We start from the raw sequence: 20,192 nt of genomic DNA, 5'->3' as shown, positions 1-20,192 counted from the left end.
GATTACACTGATAAGAACAAAGGGATAGGAGATATTCAGCATCCTACTATCCTCTCCATAGTTTCATCACTTCCTACCATGTCTCTGAGAAATGGATGAAAGCCATCGGAAAAGGAATTTTACCTTTTAAAATGTATGACAGTAGTCATTTCCCCAAGTTATACTTGAGTGAGGTAACAGCTGATTCTGAAGATTCAGAATTATTAATATATTAATAATTAATTTTAAAAATCCTACTTAAATCATGTCTGAATTAATGTAAATTATTACTATGACAATGAAAGCAAAATGATACAGGGATTACACAGATGTTTAGGTAGGTTTAGCAAGTGTAAAGTCCATCATAACTGTATTGATTAGCCAGATTCAAACTGACCTCGGAAGCAAGCTAGTACCTTTTTTTTTTTTCTTATTTAGAAAGAACTACTTTATACATGTGTATACGAACTCTTTTACTAATTCTTCACTTTACTATTACATTTTACTAAAACCAATTACAAAGACTTTGGTGAATGTCTCATCCCCCAGAGGGCCACCCACAGCTCTGCTCCCTCTCACGTTATGCTTCTGGGGTTGCAAAAAGCAATTAAAGGCGCCACCTGTTTCTCCATTCCTTCTGCCTTTTCTGTTGGGTAATTGGAAACCTCTGTCTATTGGTGCCGGTGCCCGACCTCATCTGCAGCTGATATTTCACACAGCTGCCTTAAAGCTGTAAAATAAGACAGAATGGTGAACTGTGAAACTGCACTTAAACTTCTAATGTTATTTTGTTAGTCTGCCTAAGTGGAGGGGTTTGGTTTACCCAGAGAGTTTTACTTACAGAACTGTAACATTCTACATGCAACAATGTTTCTGAAGTAATGTGTGTGTTGACAAAAACAATGCCAAAAATCACAACCATATTTCTAAAAAAAACCCCCAAAACTGTTAAAATTGAAATGAAAAAAGAAAAACAAATGCCACTATTTAAAGATTGATGCACCATCAGTGTGAACCACTGATATAAGGCAGGATCCATGCTTATATATTTATGACATATTCTAACCCTGCCATCCAAAAATCACAGCCACAATAGAGACTCATCAGATGAGGCAACATTTTTCAAGTCTTCAGTTCTCCTCGCTTTCATGTTCTTTTTACACCAAATTCTGACCCTACTCTCCACTGTTACAGCAGAAACCAAGAGTTATCAGACTAGGCAACATTTTTACAATCTTTCATTGCCCACCTTTGGTGAGCCCATGTAAACAGTGGACTCTGTATTCTTTTGTTATCAGACAGGAGTGGTAACTGGTGTGGTCCTTACCGCTGCTAGGCTTCCACATGTATGCTGTTCTCCATAGCTTGGTTGTAATGACTAGTTGAGTAACTGTTGCCTTCTTATCAGCTCAAAGAAGTCTGGCCATTCTCCTAAGACCTCTGGCATCAACAAGGCATTTTCCGCCCCAGAGAACTACCAAACTAACAAGCAGTTGAACGCATCTAATACTGTGGCTGGTTAATTATTAGTTACATCTTCTTTTTATTTGAAGCATTTAATGTTTTCTATATAATTTAAATTTACACAAGATTTTTACTTATATTTCCCACAGTGTCACAACTTTTTTTGTAATTGTACCTTTAAGTTCACCTCATGTACAATTAAACGTAATTGTAGATTTTCTGCTGATAAGTCTGGCATTCATTTATTTTTATTTTTGTCTCGAAAACAAAAACCAAAAAAACAAAAACATTCTTCATCTATCTAAACGTGCAGCACATTACAAGGCTCAAGTGACATCTTCTAATATGCCTGAATGAATAATCCACAGGATCCTCCTTTAGATACCATACACACAGCATCAAGAGGCAGCTTTTCTAGTATCACTTGTCCTCTAAATAAAATTATCTGCATCCCCGGAAGCAGCTACACAGCGGTGCCCTACCAATGATTTAGCACAAAGGATATTGCTCGAATAATACATGCCTCAGAAATGTCTGCCTTTTGTATTTCAGTAATCATGCTGCATTATGTGCATTATAGCAACATTTAAAGTCTAACTTCTGACACGTAAACAAATAGTAAGTGGCAAAAGTAACATTTTGGATCATTTTAAAGCCTACTAATCTAAATTTGAGCTTCACGGCCAATAATGATAATATTGACTGTTACTTCTAATTGTCTGAGTTAAGCTGTCTGGAGTCACAGCACATTCTGAAGTTTTACTCTCTCTTGATAAATTGGACACATGCAAAAATTAAACAACCTAACAATCTGCTGAACACTGCAGTCGTGTCTTAGATGTTAATGATGTACAGGTCAGCATTTTTTTTAATAGTGAGTCAGGCGCCCATATTACCAAAATGTCACCCCTGAAGAGTTCACATTGCCATTAACCTTTTCAATGGACACACTTTAGGCCTCATTAACATTTCCAGCCTCCTCCTCCTTCTCCTCCTCAAAAAAAAAAGAAGCTAAATTTTCTTCTTTCACACTCACCAGCATCAGGTTTAGACAAGTGCAATACGCTATCAACCATGAAATTGAGCACTTAGTAGTTTTCACTGGTGACAGAGCAAAATCAAGTTAGAACGTATGCAGCTGTTGCATCCAGAGAACTGTATTGTCTGGACTTCGGATTGAAATAAAATATTCATTGCTCAAACGGACCGGCTGCTTTAAGAGAAATTGTCCAAGTAAGGTGTTTTGTGTTTCCACCGTAGTTATCTATCACTCAAAACATAATCAGTTGCATGCCCTTACCAAAGAGGACTTTCCAGTTGGCGAATGGAAAGCAGCAGTCAACCATGATGCTGGTTTTCCTGATATAATAAATATATTTGAGGATTTTTCTTGTGTATTTTTCTTTTGGTTACACCAGAATGAATAGAATGACCTTGCAGAGGGACACCAACACTGTCTGTGGTTCTTTTTCCTATTCTAATCAGTTTTGACCGATAGACTTGAATTGACCCCTTTCTTACACTTTTGACTGAAAATTACTATCTCAGTGCGGCGCTAACTCAAACTTTGGCACCATTTCATTTTTCCTTCAAACAATCCTCAGCAGGCCTCCGTTATAAATATAATAAAGGCCTTTAACTTTAAGCTTGTAAGAGTGTCTCCATTTGGTGGTTCCACTTTATAATATGCAATACTGCTTGTTGGCCAATAACCTTTTGGAATACTGCTATCTACTCTCCAGGCCGATGAATTCCCTTAGTTTGGCAAACCACAGAAAAATCAGACTAAACTACCTGGTCCCTTAGCACCCACCTCATAAATGCTTACAGTGTCTCTGTGCAGGATAGCCTGAAGTGGAACCAGGCAATGGGATGACAGGAACAAAAGACTATTCATGAAAGCTGTAACTGCAGTGACATAATAAAGATATCCTGCATCCATTAGCACAGTGAAAAGTTCTAGGCTCTCCAAGGAAATATAGCAAATCCTCTCTCTGACTTCATGTTGAACCGTATCCTGCCTATAATGCTATTTGCTCCTCCAGCTACTACCACAGATGTCCAAATGTGTCGTACTAATTACCAAAATGTTTGCAGTAACAGCACAGCTTGGGATTGTGCCGTGTATATTTGCAGTAATTATACTTCATAGTTATCATTTGGAAATCTCTTCCTAGCTTCCCTGGGATTCCACCATTGGGTGAATTTGTGGTGATATATGCATTTATATTTAAACCATATAACAAGAATAACCACATCCCAGCACCCTTGAAATAAGGCAAAAATATTCCAGAAATGGGCAGCGCCATCTTGATAGTGGTATGATGTTGATTCTGCATCACTGCAATTACATTCTAGCCTGAAGGTGCATAAGATAAAATTGTCTCTTGTGCAGAGGGGAGGAGTGGTCATTATTACTTTAAATACAGTCAGTATAGGGCAAGTCAGAAACAGCGTCATATTTGGGGCAGGTCAGCTGAAGATGCACATTTTAAATATGCAAATCATGGCAGATGAGCAAATAAACCCATCAAAGCCTTTGAAAACTCCAGCAGTGTTTATGAAATTATTACTCATTATGCTGACACTGCATTTCAACATTGCATCACCACTGCTGCCTGGCTGAGCAGGGCTCCGGTAATCACTGAGGTAAGGTTGTACCCTTTCACCATAAGGTTACTGACTTATTTAACTGTAGACCAGGCATGATAGAAAACATCAGCTGAGTTGTGAAGTTTAGATCTGGACTGGTGTGGTCATGACTGTACAGTCATCACTATGGCAACCTTTTCTTCCAACATCACTGCCTCTAATTAGCACTTTTTAAATATTATATTGTCTCCCAGCCATTGTTTATGACCACCTTTCAATATTTACCATTAAGCTTGTCTGTATGAACTGAAACTGTATATATATGTGTGTGTGGGAGGGGGGGGGTTCTTTTTTTTCTCTCTCTTTACAGACTGAAAATAGATACCAGCCAGTTTGAAATGTAGGGTTCTATTTGATCCACAATGGAGTCAATGCTGGTATGAATTCATTATAAATGACATAAGAGTCTAAAACATATAGCTAGTTAACACAAAATGTCACTGTGTGCATTGCTTTGTCATTATTAAATTATTTTCTGACAAAATAATTAATGTAAAGGCATATGTTTTATCAGAAAGTCATAGGAGAATATATATAAAAGTATTACATTTACGTAAGCTGCAATATTGATTACCAACAGCATTATATATTTACTTATTTATATCTATAATATTTATTCTGAAGCTGAAGTAGGCTGGAAAAAAATCTTTTTGCCCTATTGGAGGTTTACATCCCATAGGTTTATATATATATATTATGTAAATGCTTTTCAGTGTTAATGTGCTGTGCCTCGGTGTGTTGAGCATTTGTCTGTCTTCTGCTCCGTATGAGCCTGTGTATGTACTTTGCCTAGTTCCTCACACTGCATCTAATTATGCACAGAGCAAAGAGACTATGAGACAATTCAATCTTTTGTAGTAATTGATCCTTCCACCTGAGGGCAGTACTTTCTAATCTAATATCAGATAAATCTGTTTCACATCTTCAATTAAACCAAAATATTGAATTGGCTTTCAGGTTGAGCTCACTTGTTTTAGTAAGTTCACTCATAGTGTTTGAAAACGAATCAATATAATGGCCTGTAGTTCCATCTCTTCCCTGCAGGATAGAGAAAAATATGAAGTCAGCTCTAGGATAGATTGCTGGAGATATTTTTTCTGTAGTGCTGAATGCAATTGTGTTTGGTTCGTGGATGGGTTTATTGGCCGTAGAGCTGTTCACAGAAAGGCCTCTTTAAAGTTGCACATATCCACTATTGTGTGCTATTATTGTATTACATACAGTGCAGTTTCAGAGTATACTTAAGTAATAATTTCTAAATCTGGTGAATCTTTATTAAGCTGCTTTGTGGGCAGCTTGCTCACAGTAATATTTTTTGTATTATTATTTTTTTCTCAAAGCCTTCTGGCAATTTGTCTTTTCTTTACTTTACTTCTCATTTTTTTCAGGGTGTTTTAGTTGTGTTTGTCTCTCTCTCACACAAAGCTATGATGCATATAACACTGTCCTACCTTTGCTTTGCTGTTCCTTTTTGTTCTCTTCAGAAACAATTACAATCTCTTTTCCAGAATTCAATTATTTTCACTGTTCAAAAACACGTGCCCGAGGCCCCGCTTGTTCCCTCTTCTTCATACAGAGACAATCTTTTAGCTGATGACATACATATCCACCTATTGCCACAGAGGATAAGGAAATAGTTTTCTTTGTAAATGAAAAACAATAATTTGAATGACTTATGTAGGAGTGACATTTTAATTTAGTTTGTGATGTGGAATGAGCGCCCACCGGTGATATACCGTAAAGCCAAGCTTGCCTTTTTGTCTTTGAGGCTTGGAAAGAAGGAACGAAAAGAATCAGTGTAATTCTATAAATTAATCTGCCACCGTCAGTCACTGTGGACAGATCAGAAATTGTTACTAAAACAGTCATTTCAAGCAGTACATAAACCTTCCAGTGTAACACTAATGAAAGGTAATATATATATAATAAAAACAGATGTTTGAAGTTGTAGCAGTCTTCTGTTAACCCTAGAAAATAATGGATTAGGGAAAACAGTGATGGGAGACTGATCCATGGCCAAAATTCCTGTGACCTAAAACAAATGAATTCAAAGTTTTGTATCTGTATTATGTATTTTAGCATCAAAACAGCGATAAAACAGCAATAACATATAGTCTGTTATCAATATATGATTGAATGCTTCAAGTTGGCAGTTACTTCCAATACAGTGGTTAACTGAAACTGTTTTCATTGATATGCCGTACAAAGAACATTCACATTAATTACTTACATTCTGAGTAAAGCCAGAATCTTATGGACGTGAAGCAGAAATTCATACAAAAAAGTGACATAGTTGCTCCGAGTAGTAGTGCTAGGAAGACATATCAGAATAGAACTAGTTGGGTCGAGTCCCCTATTGCAAATGTTGCAGGTGAGTTGCGCTCATTGCCACAGAAAGATTGCCAATGTCTTGCATATACTAGAGCCACAACCCGGCTGAACAAATGAACAACTCATTATGTGAAAGTAAAATGTTTTCATTATGATTTTGTTCATTATTCTGACCTATCTTGATCCATCTCCATTATTTTGCATGGCGTTGTAAAGAAAAATTGTGACAGTTTAAACTTGCGAGGTGCAAAAGAATGTTTCTGTTTACGTGCAACACAGTTGGTATTTTTAGGTTTTATCCAATAAACCCTGACGTGTGATAAATATTGCCGTGACTTAGCTAATTAGCAGTTCCATTGTTGGTGGAGTGATTTGCTATTTGTCATTATTTTCATAAAGTTACTCTGAGACTACAATTTTATTATTTTTTTATTTATTATACTGTATAATTAATTTTGGCATGTATGAGACATGTCTTGTGTTAATCTGTAGTCTTCCAATCAGGTGGTTATGTCATTGTTTTCCTTTTTTCTGAGAACGTTAATGAAGCAAAGGCAATGTGACTCTGTTTAATCATCTAATAGAGGGATTATTTTTTTAATAGAATTAACCTTTTAATTGGTTTTAAGATAAGAGCAGCAGATATAAAGCAGTGGGGTTTTTTTCCCCTAAGAAAGACATAATCGACTCAACCTCTCATGTAGGTTCACAGTTCTGTGACCGTTTCTTGAAAATATTAAAAACTCATATTATACACGTTAGTAGTCACAATTCTCCTCCATAGTTTTTGACCCCTTTTGCCATAAAAGGGAGTAAAGTCGCAAGTTTGCAAATGCGATAACTCACAAATGAGGTGACATAGGATTTTGAAATTGATACCATAGGTGCATCTACTAAACATTTTGGATGAGTTTGAATCTCAGTGACCTCAACCTCAAGGTCAGATGTCAAGTTTTCTGAAAATCTTGTGAATGCAGTAACTAAAGAAGGAAGTCACCTAGGATTTTCAAATTGATAGTATAAGATAGGGGTGGTGAACTCCAGGCCTCAAGGGCCAGTGTCCTGCAGGTTTTAGATATCACCCTGGGTCAATACACTTGAATCAAATGATTAGTTCATCAACAGGCCTCTGGAGAGCTTCAAGACATGTTGAGGAGGTCATTTAGCCATTTAAATCAGCTGTGTTGGATCAAGGACACATCTAAAACCTGCAGGACACCGGCCCTCGAGGCCTGGAGTTCCCCCACCCCTGCCATAGGTGCATCTAATAAAAATTCTGGACAAGTTTGAGTCTTGGTGACCTTGACTTATTGTTAGATACTTACAGTTTAACACAACTAAAAAACTTTCACTACTTTTTCCATCTCATCCCATTTAAAATAATTAATTATACACAAAAACAAAATACCATCTCTTTTCTCAATGACTTTTTGGTTATGGCATGTTTAATTTTTTGAGGAATGTTCAGGTGAATTGTCAGCCTGAACAGAATTTAATTAGTAGGATTTTTTTTATACATACAAATACACAGACATGACCAGATGTCATACAATCCCATGCTACTCAGCAAGGTGTGCAGCATCAGATGTCCCTGTCGCTGAATCTCTCAAACAGCCATATAGTTTACCATCATAGCATCAAAGAGAAAAAACCTCACTTAATTAATTTCTGTATTCCCATGCAGAGAAAGCTTTAAAAAAGCATTGAGATTGTAAAAACATTCACCTGCAACTAACTTATATTCCAGTCATAATCTAATTGTTGATAAGCCAATGAATGGTGAATTTAACCCTTATTTGTGTTGCACCTCTTTAATGTCAAACTGGGTTTCTGCAGTAGGAACACCTTCTAATGGGTTTATAAGATCTGTTTGATTAAGTTTGGCATAATCTAGGAATGTTAAAATGACAGATTTTGTGTATTAAATAGACAGTAAAACATGGAAGTACCAGGTTGAAGATTCCACTTGCATTTTACTACAACACACTGAATCTCTGTCTGTGTATCGAACTCCTACATGATCAGGGGTTAAGCAACCAAACTTGGCAAACAGGTACATCTTAGGTCCCCGAAGTTTCTTATCTGTCAGATAGTATGATCTTATCATGTTGCCTAGCAACCACCTACCAAAGAGCTAAAATAACCCATTTTCAGTTTATGCACCTGTAACACCTGAAAAAATCAGTGTATAATTTTTAATTTCAGACACTAAAACCTGGAAATTTTTGAATATGCTAATGTTTTAAACCTATAAATTGCTCCATCATACCCACTATATTATTACACATATGTAATTTTCTACTAACGAGTGAAAATGAAATCCCTGGTTTGATTCCAGGAAGAGCCAAATCCCTTTAGGACTGCATTAGGAAGGCCATTTGATGTAAATAAAAAATAAATAAATAAATAAATAAAAAACTCTGCCAAATCAAGCATGCAAAGGTAGCTCACAGTACCAAGATTACATGATTTTACACAGAAAGTTAAAGTCTACTGAATTTAGGGACTGTGACAAAACTATAATGTCTTAGCAATGAATCCATTTTTAAAAATATCTTGAATACAGGAATTTACAAGCAGCCCGTCACTAAAACACATATTTTATTACCGTTTTTGAGTTATACCTGTGTAAAACCCAAGGAAATATAGTTTGAGATGGAGTGAAATAGTATTTTTGAAACAACAAGATGATTCTTGAGGAGGCATTAGGTGAAAACTTGGTAAATATTGGAATAGTGTTCAGTCTGTCCTAAAAAAACAAACAAAAAACTGATGGAGGACAAAAGAAGCGACAGTGAGAGAAGAAGTGTCTAAAATACCTTCCACACATGAACAGTATCTAAAAGCCATGTCCTCATGAAGTAGGACCAAAAAAGACATGACACAGGATGTGAGAGATGCAGCTTGCCCTTCAGTTGATCCATCTACTGTTCACTGAAGCTTCATCACAAATATCCCAGTGGAAGGGATGGCTGTCTAAACCCCATTTTTTAGGAAAGAAACAGGGAGAAAAAGCTTAGACGTGCCAAATGACACAACAGCTACACTGGAAATTAGACATTTGCAGTGATGAATCCAAAAGTGAAATTTTTGGTTCAAATTATTGTCAATATGTACTCAAGAAGTCAGGACATGGGTGCAACAGTGAGTGTCTGCAGAACCAGTAGAATGTATTTGAGTGAATGTAGAATAGTACTGTCGGATTTTGATCCACCTGGCAACACGTCTGATTGGCACCAGCTTCATTTTTCAGTATTACAATGATCCCAAATACACTGCCAATGCAATAAAAGCATACCTGGACAGAAAACACACACAGTGGAACACTATCAGCCATGGTTTAGCCTTCCAAGAGCCTGACCATCAAATTCATTGAAACCGTTTGGGATCATCATGACAGAGAATGGAACAAAAGGCAGCCATTGTGTAAGGAAGAGCTTTAGAATGTCCTCCAAGAAGCCTAGAGGACTATTACTTAAAGAAACTTTAAGAAAGCTTGCCTAAGAGAGTTCAGGCTGTGTTGAAGAATAAAGGTGATCAGTTGTACAAAGTATGTCAGTGTGGTTAAATTCCTCAGTTTGCCATTAACACAGACAGACCAAACAATTCTGTGGCAAGAGCATGTACTAATGTATGTAATTCAAGAGACATTGGCTGGATATCAGACAATTCAGAATATCTAGATAGGAAATCTCTTCTTTCAGAAATATGCATCTTTTTATATCACTTTAATGTCCCAAAAATTTTGAGGCATTTCTTTTTGGAGGTATTTTGGTCTGTAAACCTAAAAAAAACAAGGTTGTACAGTAGTTTCTCTACAGCTTTAATGAACAAATTAAGCCGCAGCTGAAAATGATGAGTTTCCCACATCAAAGCATTTGATAGATCAGATCGCCCTCTGCCATATCGAGGAAGCCCATTCAATTAATTTTTAAAACTTTTTTTCTCAGTTGAAGCTGTACATTTTTAAATCAAGATTCACTATTTCTGTGTTAATTACAGACCTCCTAAAAATGTTGAAATTCAGGTGAATTTTTTTTTTAATCTTAATTTGTTTTAATATTACAATCATTGTAATCATTTTATTACGGACATACATCACACAAAGAGTGGCTCATGAGGACTTGTTGATATATCACACTTAAATAAAGAGGAAGAAGTCAGCTGTGATGAAATAATGCGGATTATCCATCTTATTTCTGAACATACTCTGGATGAACAGCCTCATTTCTATTCGGTGTCCTTGCTCTCATAAAATTCTAATTGAAAATTGTCATCTCTAATTGATATCACAATTAAGGCCTGGGCAAGAGAAGAGAAAAGACAATGAGCTGATAGGAATAATAATCTTAAAGGCAATATCATTACTTTCATTGTCAGTATAATAACAATTTGAAGAATGCTGCTTATGATTTAGTGAATGAGCTAAGTACTATTGGTGCAGATGGTTTTTAAAGATACTTGGAGGACATCCATGCCATACACAGTTGTAACATTTAGTTAAAAGCCCAGTCAATAAGCAATTTGGGCTACGCCTCCAGTTTTTGACATCAACTAATGAAGCCAATGAGTGCAAAGACAAGACAGAGTGATCTCAATTGGGGCACTTGCACAGCACTGCTGTTATATGTGATTAAGAAGACGCACCGACTCAATTACAAACATCCTTTAGTGTTTTTTGTTTTTTTTCCTCTTTCTCAGTGGGGATCCTTCAAAAATATTTTTAACTGCTGAAATTCTTAGGAAAATCTGTTAATATTATATATATGTTTATCTTTTGGTAAATGATGAATTAAACTGAACCTTTTATAATTTATAATGATTTAGGCAAATGGCCTGTGTGGAAGTCCTTTTTGTCGCTAAAAGGTTTAAATGTTACAGAGCAGCACATACATAATTCAAATATAGCTGCAAGAAAGCACTTGCAAATCCATCACATTATACATTTGTGCAAAAATACGGCATAAAATAGCCTCAAAGCACATAAAGAGAACTCAATAAAATAATAAGATAGAAATATCAGACTTGTTTATTATTTATTTTATTGAGAAAAGTAATGCATGACGATGATCTGAGAATCTGTGTTTTCTTGTGTGACCCACCCAGTGCAACGATAATCCTTTACTACACTCGTATTGTACAGATGTTTAGCAACATTTTGGCCAACTGGTTCAGATAAAAGTTATGTGTGTGTTTATTCCTATTTCACTACTCTTGTCAAAGAACTTTCACTACTTTCACCTGAGATTTTAATATCTTTATCTGATTCTATGGAACTAATTGTTCCATCAGCCATCACAAGCTGTCTTTACTCTTATGTTGGAATGTTGGGTTTTCCTTTGTTCACAGATATCTCTTCTTATTATATATTTCTATTTTGGCCTCTTCCATCCATAAAACATTGCTCAGAGTATTGTTCTCCTGATTGTAAAGTCAAAGCAACAGCATTACCCAGTGTGACAGTTTCAGGTGTTGTTTATGTTATACATCTTTCTTTTGGATTTATCTTGTAGGTAACAATAGTATTGAAATTCCTTCAGAAAAATACAAAAAGAAAAATAATAAAATACAAACCTTATAGATTTTCATACATAAACACTTATGCCATATGTATGCATAAATACAGAATATTCACATATTTATTAAACCCATATATAATGTATAAGTTAAAAAAGATACAACACAAATGGTGTTGCTTTAAAATGTAATCTTTTTGCTTTAAACATTTTTATAAAATTAATATTTTACTGAGACAGAATGGTATCTGTTGGATCAATTTTAGGCAAGTTGTGAGACAGAAAAAGATCTGTTAGCCAATGGCTGACAGAAAAACAATAAAATAAATTATATGTAATAATGCATTAAGTACAAAAAAGCAACACAATGGGTAAAACGCATGCCTGGACCAGATGTTAACGAATGAAAACCAAGCAAACATTTCAGACGAGCAATTCACCACATTGAGGAAATACCATTACCAAGGGAGTCCTACACACAGCTCTTGTGGATAAGCGATGTGCTGTGAATTATTATCATAACAAATATGCCTTTCCACCCACAGAGACTAGAGTTATTTTGCCCCCTCTCATCTTCTGTTCACACATAGACAAACACTTCTCTGTAGCTGTGATATGGGGTTAAGTGCTTTATGTGCTCCATGGTTGGGCCATGTACCAATTTATTTTACTTTTTTTATTTTATTTTTTGAAGTAGATATGGCAGGAGTGCAAACCAAATAAATTAAATTGCAACTGCAGAATTGGGAAATATGACTGTGTTTTTATAGAGGTATCACAGGCTTTTTAATCTGGAAATGTACAATCCTTCTAAATGTGTATTAGAGCTAGACGCTTGAATTAAAAATGTTTTTTAACAAAATAAAATAAGTTGGTGGTTGGTGCATTATTTTCCTGGTGGATGTGTGTATATATATATATATATATGTATATATATATATATATACATATATATACATATATCACCCATTAGATAGTTGGGTGAACATTAAAGAAAATACCAGCTACTTTGGAGTACCTTGAACACTATTCTTATAGGAGTTTGAAGTGACACTTGTGACAGCTTACTCTATATCTTTATGAGATAATAGAAGAGGACCACAGAGTAACATATATATACATATATAGTACATATACATTATCACATACTGTGTGTGCTACCATTGTATATAGTGTATTATCTTACTTTTTTCATTGATTGTACTTACTTGTATTTTGTATTTCTTTCCGACATCTGTACCTGAGCTGAGGTGACGCAAAAATTTCCCCGTCGTGGGATCAATAAAGTCCTATCTTATCTTATCTTATCTTATCTTAACCTTGAACTACAGTTACCTTGATTTTTGTTATACACTGCGTTATTCTGTTCATTTCTTTGATTTGCAGGACAATGCTCTTTAAAACAGCTGTCTGGGTGATTCGGACTCATAGAAAAGTTTTCTTTCCTTTGATTTTTCACTTTATCCTCACTTTTAATCCTTTACTGCCATATATGAAGCCTTGGACAAGTCCAACAATTGGCAAATTTCTTATAACATGTTGATGAAAAAAAAATAGCAACAGACGGCTAGCTTATTTGGCATGCTCTGAGATAACCTGCTAACTTGAAAAGCTAAGAGCCACGAGAAGGGAGACTTCCCTTGCTGGTGTTTTTTTTCTATATTATCCTGACATGTGCAGGTAAGGGCCCAAATATAGACTTCTTAAATTGACGTGAAGCAAGCGATTCCAAAGGCAGCAAACACAAAATTATGAAGTCCAACCAAAGCAGGTACTACAAAGGCATCCAAACCTTACCTATAATGATTATGCACAGAAGAGGAGAAACAGATATCACAGTTAAAAAGTAAGGCAAACTGAGTTTTTAAATAGACACATCAGGTAATGAAGGGAAGTGACACACAGACACAGCTGAAACTAGTTAAAACAACAAGACAATGAAGTAAAATTAAATACAAGGCAGAAGTGATGAATGACTGTCAAAACAGGATGTGAAACAGGAGTGAAAGCACTGAAAAAAAAGCACCTACTGCGTCAAGCACTGAATTTGACACAGGAGGCTAGAACCAGAGCTCACAGAAAACAAACTGTAACCAAGGCTCATAAAAGGAACATAGAATGCAAGAAAATACTAAAACATCTGGAACCAAAAGATCATAGAGACAAATGAATAAAAGGAAATTCTGCTGTGAAGGACAATTAAGCACTAGGGCTAACTACTAAGGAAAAATGCAAAAAAATAAATTATGAACAGTAAGCATAGAAGGAATTGAACAGAATTTAATAAGTCCAAGAACAACAAAAACCCTGGATCTAAGACCATGACATGGTCCATGGTCTCTATGGCACTAAAGGCGCTAGTTACCTCTTTCTGGCCCTGTTTGGTAGTTAGCAGCTTATTAATTTCCTGTTCGTACTTTATTATAGTACTGGAGCATATTAATGCAGTATAAACCATATTTTCTTAACCTTTTCATTCTTTCTTGCTACTTATACCAAATTCGTCATTCTTAATTCAGTTTCTAAACTATGATTTATCTTTAAATTCTGATTACGCCTTTGTCCCTAGCTCTGTCATCCGTAATGATGACAGTTGATTATGAAAATGTCTACTTAGTATCCCAGTATTTCAGAAAAATTTGATATTTTCAAGATATCTTACTCAAAAGTAACATGTCACAGGATTGATTTTTACACAGCTTACCCATGTCTCAACAAAACTGGCAAAACTGAACAGTAGCGTACAAAAAAGCAACACACTGCTGTTTGTTGCCAGTATATTACATTTATTTCAAATCAACCACTAGACCCTTAAGGCAACAGTGTAAATAGAACCTTTGAGTTAGTTCTTAAAGTACACCAACTGATAAAATAAACTCTGTTGATGCTATATAAAGAAAGATGCAAGACTTGATCTATGGGATTTCAGGAAGTAGTGGTCAGTATTTCCTAAGGAAAAACATGCACCCATACCACCTGGCAACACACACTGCAATTTCTCATTTAAATGACTCTAGGTCCTTGCTAGTTTAATTGGTTCACGAACTCTTATGTTATGAATGTTACACAACATTTTTGGCCTTTTGGGCAAAATGGGTACAAAGAGCAGTATTAAAAATGCAAAGGAGCTGAACCCAACAAGGCATGATTATTTTTTCCTCTGAGATCATGTTGAACTTAACTAAAGCACACGTTAGCACGCTTGAATCCTTTTGCGCAGCCAAACCACTAAGTTAAAACTCTGACCCCGTGCCTGCAGAGTTAGAGGTGCAGGAACGCTACTATATTGAAGAAGTCCCAGGTGGGAATACTGTACAGACAGTAAGTCTTTCTGTATACTTGTATCAGCAGGGATTTTGTGTAGGACTGTGGCTGTTATATAAAGAATATCCTATTGTTCTTTTTCAAGCAACTTCAAAAAAAATAAATAAATGTATATGTATACATATATATATATATATTTTTTTTTTCAATTTCCTCCTACTTGTGAATTTGATTCAGGAAGAAATGTGGCCATCTGAAAAGAGCATCACTTTAAAGGTATACTACTCTGATGTAGGCACAAGAAGGAAAACATAAAGTGAATCAGCTGTCTTGATATGTATGAGTTTTGACATTGAATGAATATTACGATGGGAAAGATTTTAGTTTTCCTATTTATCTATACGTTCATCCTTAGCTAGAACCTTGCTACACGTGTGGTTTGGGTGTTAGATAATGAAAATCCCACAAGCATCAGTCAGATTAATAATTACTGGCTTCATACTGATCCACTCGCCAAGGTCATATGTTCTGTTTGACAGGGAGTAGTGGGTCAGTAATGCACAATTACTAAATAAAAACATGTGTAGAAAAACATTAACCAAGCAACTGAACAAAACTGGATGAATAACACGGAGAAATTTTATCTTCAAATAGCAATTCAACTTTCTGAAGAAATTAAACACCAAATTATTATCATGCAGTGTTAAATTGAAAAAACAATTATTAGTTTTTTTTAGTCTTTTTTTTTTTTTTTACTTTTTTGTAGCGTTAGAACAGTAACAACAATCTTAGTTTTGCACTGCTGTCAAACAAAAGATAGCATTAATGAATATTTCATCTTTTAAAGTTGTAATCAGGACAATGTAAAATGTAAAATCCACATTCAATGGTGTGGAAATTTCTTATGTAAACAGTATTTGTGAAATGTTTCACTGACTTTAAGTGATATTTAGTATTTAGGATTTTCCACACTGATTACCGATTAAAGTATGTGGACATTTAGCAGTTCAGAGGTGCATGGGCTTATCTGTAATATATTGGTATTGTCTGATATTTACCATGTCATCATTGGTTTGTAGTCTTTATATCTAGGATTACTTACAGATATTAACACAATTGGAACAATATTATTAAAAAGTGTTTCTCACAGACAGGAGATCACAAAGCACTGTGCAACAATGAAAAAATAGGAAAAGTCACAGTAAAAATATAATAGAAAAATTAAAATGCAGTTAACACAGTTAGCAATACAAATCACATTACGTAATAAAAAAAAGCAATAACAAAAGTAAATGTAAAATTGCACACACATTATTTGTACTACTTTCCAATAATGTTCATAAACTAAATATAGGTGGAGACATCACATGAGTCCACCATTATCAAAACATGCTCTGATGTTAACAGTACTGTTTAATAGGTGGACAGCTGGATGTATTTTGCTGAACTATGTAATTACAGCATAATCTTTTTCTGTAATATATATTCTGTAAAGTAAAATAAACAAATTTTGTAATGGACAATATTAACAGAAGCATATAAATATATAACAGCCTTATTTAAACTTACAAGTATTTCAGAAATACTGTTAATTGTATGAATTGTTAATTCAAACATTGGTGTTGTTCCAGAATTTGAGTGTCAGTGTATCTAATGATCATACCTGGGGGAAAATAATCTCGGAGGGTTCTTATTTTATTTTATTTCTTTTAATTACAAGCAGTACTATTTATGGATTTACATAGGCTCAGAACTAGCACACTGACTGTACACATTGTTCACATAATACTACACCATAACCATAGGCATCTCTATAATGGAGTCGAGTATACAGGCACGTGCTGTGTTAAAAAAGTTGAAATTAGCCAAAGTAGTACACACAATGTTAAAAATACAGAGGAATTGGGTGGGCAGGGTTTCAGTGAGACTGCCGTTCCCCACTAAATCTCATTCCTTCTAGACATGGATGCTGTTAACCAAAACAAACCTGGATACCTCATGTTCTGTGGCTCTCACTGTAATTGGAACAGATCAATTGCGCCTTTATTACACGAATAAGATGGATAACCTTGTCTTCCTTCCCTGCTATTTTAATGGGCTACTCACAGTCCCTGCTCCTTGCCTCTCACTAATCCCTGTGGAGCCCATACACTTTTAATCCTCCTGGCTGGACCAGTAACACAATATGGGCTCATCATCCATCCAACCATAGAACTTCCTGAACACTGCAGAAATTAACGGTTCCTAAGGGTTCATCATAAAGCCTTGGAGTGCCTTAAAGATTAAAGTTTCTTGTAAGAGAGTGGGTTTCTAAAAAAGTTGAAAACTGTAGGAAATATTTTTTGCTTTTATTCTGTTTTAATGCCTGAATGATAACTTTTAAAAATGGATAGAATTTCACATGGTATTTAGATGACGACTGCTTCCGTTTATATACAGTATGTTATATAATTAAAACCTTTGTAAAGATTTAAAAACTATTATTAATAGGTTGCCAGAGGATGTTGTGAGGTTGTTCAGTTTAGAGACTAAAGCAACCATATTTTAATAAGCTGAATTGACTAGATTGTCAAGAACTGAGAAAAAAAATCCCTTCACAACATGTTCAGGGACCATACGGCAGGGATGTCAAACATATGACCCGTGAACCAGAGCTGGGGCATCAAGGGATATAAGAGGCATTTTTCTGGGACTCTTTCCACTGTAATTTGCATCAGGAGGCATTACAAGTTCTTAAGAATATCTTATGGCATGAAATTGGCTATCTAAACTTGTTATCTCATTCAAACCAGACATCTAAAGCAGCACCAGTTTTATGCACCTACTACTGACAAAGACATCACTCTTATTGCAGTGATGGTGCTATTTATTTAATTTGATTTATGACAGTGGTGTTTATCTGTAATTACAGCAAACTGTCAAATATGGAAAAAGTGAGCTATATTATTGAAATTAAATTTATTTCTCTCCATCTGAGCCTGTTTAACATCTGTTTTGTTAATGGGCATTAATCTTGACACTTTCAGAATGTATTTCTTTGCTGTCATGCAGTGATTAGTACTGTCAACTCACAGCAATAGGATTCTGGAATCCAGTTGGAGCCTTTCAGTGTGGAGTTTGCATGTTTTCACTGTGCTGGTGTGTATTTTTTATTTTTTTGAGTACTTCGGCACAGAGGTCACAGACTTTCTGCAGAGTCAATTGCCACAGTCTCAAACATCATGCGGCCTTCAGATTAACTCAAGAACAGTCATAGCTGAGCAACTGCATCCAAACCTTACATCACCAAGCATAATGTAAGGCATCAGATACAGCGGTGTAAAGCGTGTCACCACAAGGCTCAGCAGTGGAGACATATTCACGTTTGGTGTGGAAGAACTTGAGTGCCCTGCACAGAATCCTAGCATCAATCCAATAGAAATCCTTTGGAATGAATTAGAGTGGAGAAGCCAGGCCTTCTTGTCCAGCATCAGTGTTTGACCTCAAAAATGCACCTCTGGAAGAATGATCATAAGTTCAAATAAACACACTCCTAAAACTTATGGAAAACCTTCTCAGAAGAATTGAACTTGTTATAGCTTCAAAGGGAGGGCGAATGTCATATTAAAGAAGAAGGGAATGTCACTCAAGCTCATATGCATGTCAAGTCAGACAAGCAAATATTTTTCAGTGATATAGTGTATATTTCTTGTGACCCATAAACTACAATACATTTGAAACCCCTGGTGTCTACCAGTAAATCTTAAATAACTATAACGTGGAGTAAGGATGTACATAAACAGTGAAAACCACCACAAATGAAGGAAAGAAGACAAAGGAGCCACTTATATAAGCTGAAACTTACTCTTACTGTCACTGAAACGCAAATCATCAGAACAGTTGTTCTCTGGCACCAAGAGCCAGACAGACAGACCACTGTTGTTATGCGTTGCATCCTTCTCCCACATGCTCTTACAGTACTGCTCCCGCTCCCATTTGGAGCTGTTCTCATATTGTTCCCCTGCCACAGACTACACCTCAGTTGGTTCAGTGGAGAACATCTGGTTTACTCTCCTGGCTTCTATCTTTCTGGTATATCTCTTTAAGCAGCTGGCAAAGCCTGTGAGTCTTTGCTTGGCAGTTTCCAAGGCCTCAGGTATGGACAGCTTACTGTACTTCTTAGGCATGCATCCCTTTCTTCATCACACCCTTCTACAGCTCTGACAGCTGGCTAACTTCCCTCAATGCTGCTTTGATCTCGGCCTCTAGTCTCCTTCTCCATGGAGAGTACTGCTCCTTGTGGCTACAGCCAAGCATCCTAGGGATCACTGCTGCAGTAGGTATTGTCTATAATGCTGCATTCACATCTTAGAGGAGACCTTCATGTAACCCTTTCCACTGAGATTAATTGTGTAGTAGCATTCCAACAGTGCCCTATTCTCATCCCTTGTCCACTTATATGTTAGTAATAATGAAACCAAACTAGATAGTTAAGGACAAATGAAGAAATGCAATACATGTCACTCAGCTGATAATATTGTTATCCATCTGTAAGCTGATCCTGCTTCAGAATGAAAGACAACACCTGCAAAAAAAAGTTTTCGAGAGGATGTGTTTCTTTGAGCTTTCCAACAAGCTTGATGTTGCTGAGCAGAGAATATTCTCAGGGTGCATTGCTGATACTGTTTGTTCTCCTCTGCATGGACTCTACAACATCCTGTATTGCTGCTGTATCCTTTTGCTTTTAGCTGACTGATCAGAGGAGACAGACTGGCAGTGCATATAACCCTGTATATTCAAAGAATCAACAGAGCAGTTATTGAGCTATGTAAAGTCTTTTATCTGATGTGGTGCATGAGGTGTGATTAGAAAGGCTGCACTGCACACAGTTAGTTGAAATTTATTGGGTTTGGTGTTTCATAAACAAGAGCTAAAATATTGAAAAAGACAAAAGATTTTTCTTAATTTTTACATTTTTTTCTTTCTTTTCTCTTACACAAAAACAAA

This window comes from Oreochromis niloticus, linkage group LG9 (assembly GCF_001858045.2).
Source record: "Oreochromis niloticus isolate F11D_XX linkage group LG9, O_niloticus_UMD_NMBU, whole genome shotgun sequence".
Taxonomy (NCBI): domain Eukaryota; kingdom Metazoa; phylum Chordata; class Actinopteri; order Cichliformes; family Cichlidae; genus Oreochromis; species Oreochromis niloticus.
The sequence above is the reverse complement of the archived record's forward strand: the minus strand, read 5'-3'. Positions refer to the sequence as shown.